Below are 7,262 nucleotides of genomic sequence, written 5' to 3' on the forward strand. Positions count from 1 at the left end.
GAAAAACTTTAGCCTCGTAGGCCTCCCCCCAAGTCCAAAGAGCAAATTTAATGAGAAAAGTGAGAAAATGCAGAAACAAAGGAAAAGAGTCAAGTAAGACAAAATAATAAGAGTTTAGCCATAACACAAAGTCAAGGACTTTTAGTGCCTCCTCAAGGCTGTAGATAATAACCTGAACCATATCCCTGAGGTGTTTTGCAGACATTAAAACCCCCCACCAGGTGGAAGAAGTTAACTTCATGTGACAATAAGCATGTAGACCCCAGAGGGGTTGGAACCAGAGGTTGATGATGTTAATTCCCGAAACATCACACTGTTACCTCACCACCCACAATCAGAAGGATGTACCAAGCTGATCAGGCACCTGCAACCCTCTCCCTCACCTTGCCTTTAACAACCCTTCCCCGAAAGCCACTGCGGAGTTCAGGTCTCTTTTTTTTAAACCGTGTTTTTTTAATTGAAGTATAATTAATTTACAGTGTTGTGTTAGCTTCAGGTGTACAGCAAAGTGACTCAGTTATGCATAAACATTTGTATATATATTCTTTTTCAGATTCTTTTCCATTATAGGTTATTACAAGACACTGAATATAGTTCCCTGTGCTGTAGAGTAGGTCCTTGTTGTTTACCTATTTTATACATAGCAGTTAATCCCAAAGTTTTAATTTAGCTCCCCCGCACCTCCCCATCTCGTTATCCCCTCTGGTAACCATAAGTTTGTTTTCTATGTCTGTGAATCTACTTCTGTTTTGTAAATAAACTCATTTATATTGAGTTCGGGTCTTTTGAACACAAGCTGCCCGTTCTCCTTGCTTGGCCACACTGGGCACCACCTTGCAATAAACTCTGCACTTCCCTTCAGCACAATCCAGTGTCAGTGGATTGGCGGTGAGCGGGCCCAAGTTTGGTTTAGTAATAGTGTAGAGACTGAGAAGGGTAAGAAATTACGGCCATTTTTTGCAATCAATCTATCATCGTGCCCTTTACAAAGTGACAGAGGACATTTAAACGTAACATCTGACCCTGTTTCTCTTTCATTTCCAGGGACACAGGGAGCATGGGTGTCTGGGCCTCAGGCACCAATATCTTCCTCAGTCTTTGGAGGACGTATGTGTCTCCAAGGAGCCTTGGATGGATGGACTTCACCCAACATTTGGGCACTTGCTGTTTTGTTGCTTTCATTTCCGTGGGCCTCCTCTCTGCGGCCTTCTCCTGGCTTCTGTCCTCATTCGTAGTCTTCACCACCTCCTGGATGGTCACGTGTGCTCTGCTGTGTTGCTCCAAGCACGCACGGTGTTTCATTCTGCTCTTCTTCCTCTCGTGTGGCCTGCGTGAAGGCAGGAACGCTTTGATCACCACTGGCACAGGGATAGTAATCTTTGGACACGTGGAAAATATTTTTCACAACTTTAAAGGTCTCCTGGACAGTATGACTTGCAACCTAAGGGCAAAGAGCTTTTCCATCCATTTTCCACTTTTGAAAAAATATATTGAAGCAATTCAGTGGATATACGGCCTTGCCACTCACCTAAGTCTATTTGATGACCTTGTTTCTTGGAACCAAACCCTGGAGGTCTCTCTTTTTAGTCCCAGCCAAGCCCTGGAGGCACAGCTCAATGACACTACAGACAGAGCCCTGCATGTCTTGTACCAGGTAGTGACGGCGACAGAGGTGTTGTCTTCCCTGGGGCGGCAGCTATTTGCCCTCACAGGGCTTCTGCTGGTGCTACTGGGCACTGGCCTCTTCATGAGGCGATTTTGGGCTCCTGTGGTTGGAAGTTTGAGAACATCTACATCACCAGACAATTTGTTCAGTTTGACGAGAGGGAGAGGCATGCACAGAGGCCCTGCGTCCTCCCGCTGAATAAGCAGGAAAGGAAGAAGTATGTCATCATCCCATCTTTCTGGCTGACTCCTAAAGACAGGAAAAACCTGGGGCTGTTTTTCCTCCCGGTGCTTACCCATCTCTACATCTGGGTGTTGTTTGCAGCCATAGATTATCTGCTGTATTGGCTCATCTTCTCCGTCAGCAAACATTTCCAAAGCTTGCCAGGGCTTGAGGTTCACTTGCAGTTGCACAGAGAGGTAGGTGCTCGCAGGCCCGTCTCACTGTGTATCCCAGCTGTTTGCTGTGTGTTTGCAAAAGCTCGTGAACTTCCCAAGGCAGGGCAGTGGCTTATTCCCCTCTGGATCCTCAATGCCTGGCACAGAGCCTGGCGTGTAGGAAGAACACCCAAAATGTTGGTTAGATTGAGTTGAAACCCCAATGTTAGAGTATGAGAACACTCTGAACATTTTTGATCACTGTATTAGTTTCCTGTGGCAGCCGTACTGCAACAGAGGAGACCATGGTCTTTGTTCATCCCATCTTTTCTCTTTTCCATTTTTCCCTGTGGAAATTTATGATTATGTAGACATTTCAGAGGATCTGGATACTGTCAGATACTTGTCTTATTTGTTTTTAAACGTAGCGTTCTGTGCTAGGTGGAACGTGCACATGTGTGTCTAGTGTGTGCCTCTGTGTGCATGTGCACACGTAGTGTGTGTAGTTGTATGTGTGTACATGTGCACGTGTGTGTGTGTGTGTGTGAATGTCATGTGCGCTGGGTGGTGTGCACTAGCCTGGGCTGGTGAACATGCCATCTACTGTTTCCATATGTCTGATTTTCCCTCCTCTTTATCGAGCCACAATAGATTGTGCCTCTGCTGGGGCAATCTCAGAGGGGAAGGGCAGAAGGGGACCTGGAAACCCTCCTTTGAAAGCCCATTTGCTCCTGCTGCATCCACACTCTCCCTCCCCTTTTCTCCTGGCTCCGCAGGTACTGTCTGGCCCCTGCCCCGCCTAATCCTGGGCTGCTTCTCAGAGTTGATTACTCTGAGCCCTCTGCTTCCTCTGAAGTCTTCAGTTAATTACAAGAACCCCCCGTTGCTCTACATATCTGGAGGAGGGTGGATAATGGAAACAGTGTTTCAAATGAAAGCCAAACAAGATTTTCAGCCAGGCTTGATCGGGGCAGCGGCTGGTAAAAGGGCTTCTCTCCTCCTCTCCCCCATAGTGCATCCCCCTCCTGTAGTCCCTTTTTTGATCTTCCCCTCTCAGTTCTTCCTCTCCTTCTTTATCTTTTTGCTCCTCTCTCATCTATTTCTCTCTGAGCCAAAACCCATGCCTGTTTTGTGAATTCTCACTGTTTTAGGTAGACGAGTGGAGAAAAGCAAGTCTGCCTTCCAAAAAAGGCCCAGAAGCTTTCCAATGACAATGTCCTGGCAAATACATTTTGGGGTGTTGCTGGGTCCTGGGGATGCAAAGTTGTCTAGACCGTGATGGCTGCCATCGAGGGGCTCACGTCCTGGCGGGGGAGGCCACCACGTACGCTCACAATGACAGCAGGGTGGTGGGCGCAGAACAGATGCGAGCGCGAGACTGCTGTGGGAGCTCGTCTCAAACTCTCTCCTGCCGAGCCTGGGAGGCTGTGCCACCAGCACCTGGCTTCCATGTAACTGGCAGTGCCCTGCCCTTATCCCACGATGCCCTTGGAGGTTCCTGGTCTCTCCATTGCAGCAGATTTGCAAAGGAGAAGTCAAGCAAGAAAAGAAACATTGGCTCAAGGTTTCTCCCACTTTTATACAATTTTAAAAAAAGAAGAAAAGTGGGAAACGACGTGAATAGACCTGGCTGGATGGGTGGACACTGTAAGTAAAAACAGCTACAGTCGCTACTTATTGAGCACCTACTATGTGCCCAGCACTGGTCTGCATTAACTTTTCAGGACTGTCTGATACCAGAGTGAATCTTCCATCCATTACTCCATACCATCTTGGCAAATTGTTTACTTGAGAGAGGCAAACACATTTTAAAACATTGGGGTACCATTTAGTACATTGCTCGGTATTTTGAGAGTTTGTTACCCTCCACCAAGCCCGTACAAAAGTGTTGACAACCTTTCTGAAGCCCTGACTCCCAGCTGCAAAATCCCCAGTTAGATTCCTAGACTAAATAACTTCTTCCCAGACCGGACACCCGCTGCTTTCTTATTGCAGGATTTCTCATCACTGACTCAATCGATGTGTTTGTTTCTTCAACAGTATTGAAAAGATTGCATGCCTCTGCTCTGGGGACTGAAATCTCTCTATTTAATCGTAGGTGAACTGTCTTTTTAATAAGAGAAAAGGAGAGGCAACACAAATGCTTTCTAGTGCTTAGCCACAGTGCTGGAGAAATTGCAGATCTGACTTGACATCTGTGTAGAAGTCCCAGGTTTTGGGGTTTCCAGATTTTTCACAGGTATTGGGGTAAATCAAAGGTGCGCGGTGTTCTCTGGGTGTGATTGAGTTCTTTTCAGAAGTCATTTTCCTCCTCTGGGCCCCAGGGCTCTAGGGTGTTGGGGTGATAATAACTTACTAAGTACTCCAGTCTGTAACGTTAATGCTCCATCCCCAAGGTGCTTAATTTACACTGGGAGTAGTTTATTCATGGGCAGGATCTGGTCCATTAATTCCTGTTTTACCAAATGGAAAAACAAATCCACCAAGAGAGTATATGGCTTTCTCAGGTCAGGGAAAAGTAAGAGCTGAATCAGCACACACTTCTCTTGCTGGTGGCTTGGCTGGGTGGCTCAATGTCATCTGCCCTCTGGGTCAGTTTGTTGAGAGCAACTGGCTTATTCTCTTGCCTTCAAGCAGGAAGGAATGCGCCCCTCCTATCATCTAAGAGAGATGCGAAAATGTCCTAGTTTGAGACCTCTATAAATAGGATTTTAGAGCCACTTTCAGTAAATATACTCTTCTTTGTATTCTTGCATCAAGAATAATTCCACCCCCCCACCCCCGCCACCTCAAGCTCTAGAAGGATGACTTAGAACATAATTTAATGCCTCCACATCTTTATCACCTTGTGGTCTGCTGACAAGGTGTTTGTTGAGATGGAGAGGCTATGACTGGGTCTTGAGGGGCTCTGCTACAAAAAAAACTTCTCCCCCAGTTAAGCGAAAACCACCTTTCATTAGTCCCACATGCTCTGAAGTGTAGAAATAGGTGTTCCATAAAAATGGGTTATGCGGTCAAAATTAATAGGAGAATCGTTGGCTGAAGTTAAGCGAATTTCTCTGCTTTCTTCTCAGCACCTTCAACAGTCTCATGGCCATCGTGACTCTCTAAAGAAAGGACAGAGCAAACAAACTTATCTGATATCCTTCTCTCAAGGAAATCTATATTTCCACAGTCCCGCTTTGGAAAACTCTGCAGTGGCTACAACTAAAATTCATCCCTTCTCCTTTATTCCAATCATAGCACATAAAAGGAGCAGGGATAGCCCCTTCAGCCAAAGCTCCCTGCATATTTTCAGATAAATGTTACGTGCTACGGGGCAGTATTGAGAAAGACAAGGACAGAGTATGAAAATGGCATGGATCTTGATGATTTTATTCTTTCATTTTAGAAACAAGAAGCTCAAGACATCATCCATGATTCTTCATTTAATATATCTCTGTTTGAACCCAGTTGCCTCCCTAAACCAAAGCTACTTCTGTCTAAGACCTGGATTCCTCTCAGTTTTATTCTTGGGATACTAGTGATGCTAGGACTGTTGTCCTCCATCCTGATGCAACTTAAAATCCTGGTGTCAGCATCCTTCTACCCAAGTGTGCAGAGGGAGCGCATCCGATACCTACATGCAAAGCTACTGAAGAAACGATCAAAGCAGCCAGTGGGAGAAGTAAAAAGGAAACTGAGTCTGTACTTCACAAAGGTAAAGCCAAAATAGGGTTATAACCTGTAATTAGGGAAATCTTGATTTTGAAGGGCAAATGGAATTTCAAAGCACTCTTCAACTTTACATTAGGGCTTATATCCCCAGCAACAGATAGGACACTGTTTTGGGGCGGGGGGCGGGGGTGGGATGGGTGGGCAGTGACGGGGAACGGATGTACATGGCTAAGTCCAGAAGACTCTACAGCAATGACGGTCCAGAGGATTCTACAAGATAGCCTTCAAAACACTGATTTCAATTGAGTACGTTCAGTCATATTGTAGAAAAGCTACTGGGAAGGTCCTAATGGCTGTTAAAGAACAATACCCAGTCAGAGTTACTTTACCGGGATAGATAAATAACAGAAGGGAAGTATCTACTACAGCTTGGTAAACGCCAAAGAATTTGCTCATCCTCCAGAATTAAAAAATATATATGATGAGATATATATATATGATATGTATATATTTATACATATATATGATAACATAATGACTTCCATACACATATAAAATGAACACTTGTCAAAGATTTTATTCAACGTATTAAAGACGGAACAGTAAGAAACTCCAACCAATTCAAAGAACCGTTTAAATCACACATGTATACAGGCCATCGTGAATACCAAAATGAATTTGCTTAATAGATACAAAACCGGCTTCTTCCACAAGGGAGGATGGGAGGATCAATTGTACTCTGCAGGGTGAAATTCATTTGCATGTTCATAGACAAGAATCATTTGCATTGTTGCCATCAGCTATCTACAACTTCCAGAACTGGAAAATACTTCATAGACAATGAGAGACCAAAATAATACCTAAGGATAAGCTTTTCTGGCCATTTGAAAGTCTTGTGAAAAGTTTGTGTCAGTGGCATTTGAAATGACTCTAATGCTCATTCATCCAGCTTCGTGTCTTTTCAGATTCATTTCTGGCTTCCAGTCCTGAAAATGATTGGGAGGAAACAAATGGACATTGCCAGTGAAGAGAGCCCGTGAGAGGCCCCATGCAGCTCCTCAGCCACGCTGCTCCAGCAATTCTCCTTAAGTCTCCTGATGGTGACCCTTACTCATGCCCAGCAACAGAGAACTGCACTGCACGGTCCTTCAGCGGTTTGAGTTTGCAGCGCCAGGCTACTTTTTTCCATAAGGGCCAAAGGGCTACCAGATAAATTGTTGTGTTGTCTGTCTCACAAACAGGGCACATGATCTGGACTGTATCTCAGTGTAACACGACTAGAACCAGGCCCTTCGAGGAGAGTCTCAGCATAGAGTAATATTCAAAGAAAAAAACTGGAAAAAATCAAAATCTCTACTGCAGGCTCACAAACAAATATCAAGGAGAACATACATGTATGATGCCAGCAAAATATCTTTAAATGCTTCTGTCCCTTCTCTGCCCTTCTTAATATCCTTCATAGCTATTTCCTACCCACAACTGTCTGGCCTCCCCCTGCCCCTTTATTCAAGAACTCTTTCCAAAACCCATCTCCAGCAGCTCCTAATTTCTTCTCACCACCT

The 7,262-nt window shown here is 44.9% G+C and overlaps 1 pseudogene across 1 annotated transcript; it reads left to right on the forward strand.

Annotated features, from left to right (window-relative positions):
* The first annotated feature begins 253 nt into the window (after positions 1-253).
* On the forward strand, positions 254-6,860 carry LOC309665204 (dendritic cell-specific transmembrane protein pseudogene; annotated as a pseudogene). The gene is made up of 3 exons: positions 254-2,085; positions 5,435-5,743; positions 6,666-6,860. The product of its transcript is annotated as a dendritic cell-specific transmembrane protein pseudogene (transcript).
* The last annotated feature ends 402 nt before the right edge of the window (positions 6,861-7,262 follow it).

This window comes from Balaenoptera physalus (assembly GCF_965194825.1).
Source record: "Balaenoptera physalus genome assembly, chromosome: 7".
Classification (NCBI taxonomy): Eukaryota; Metazoa; Chordata; class Mammalia; order Artiodactyla; family Balaenopteridae; genus Balaenoptera; species Balaenoptera physalus.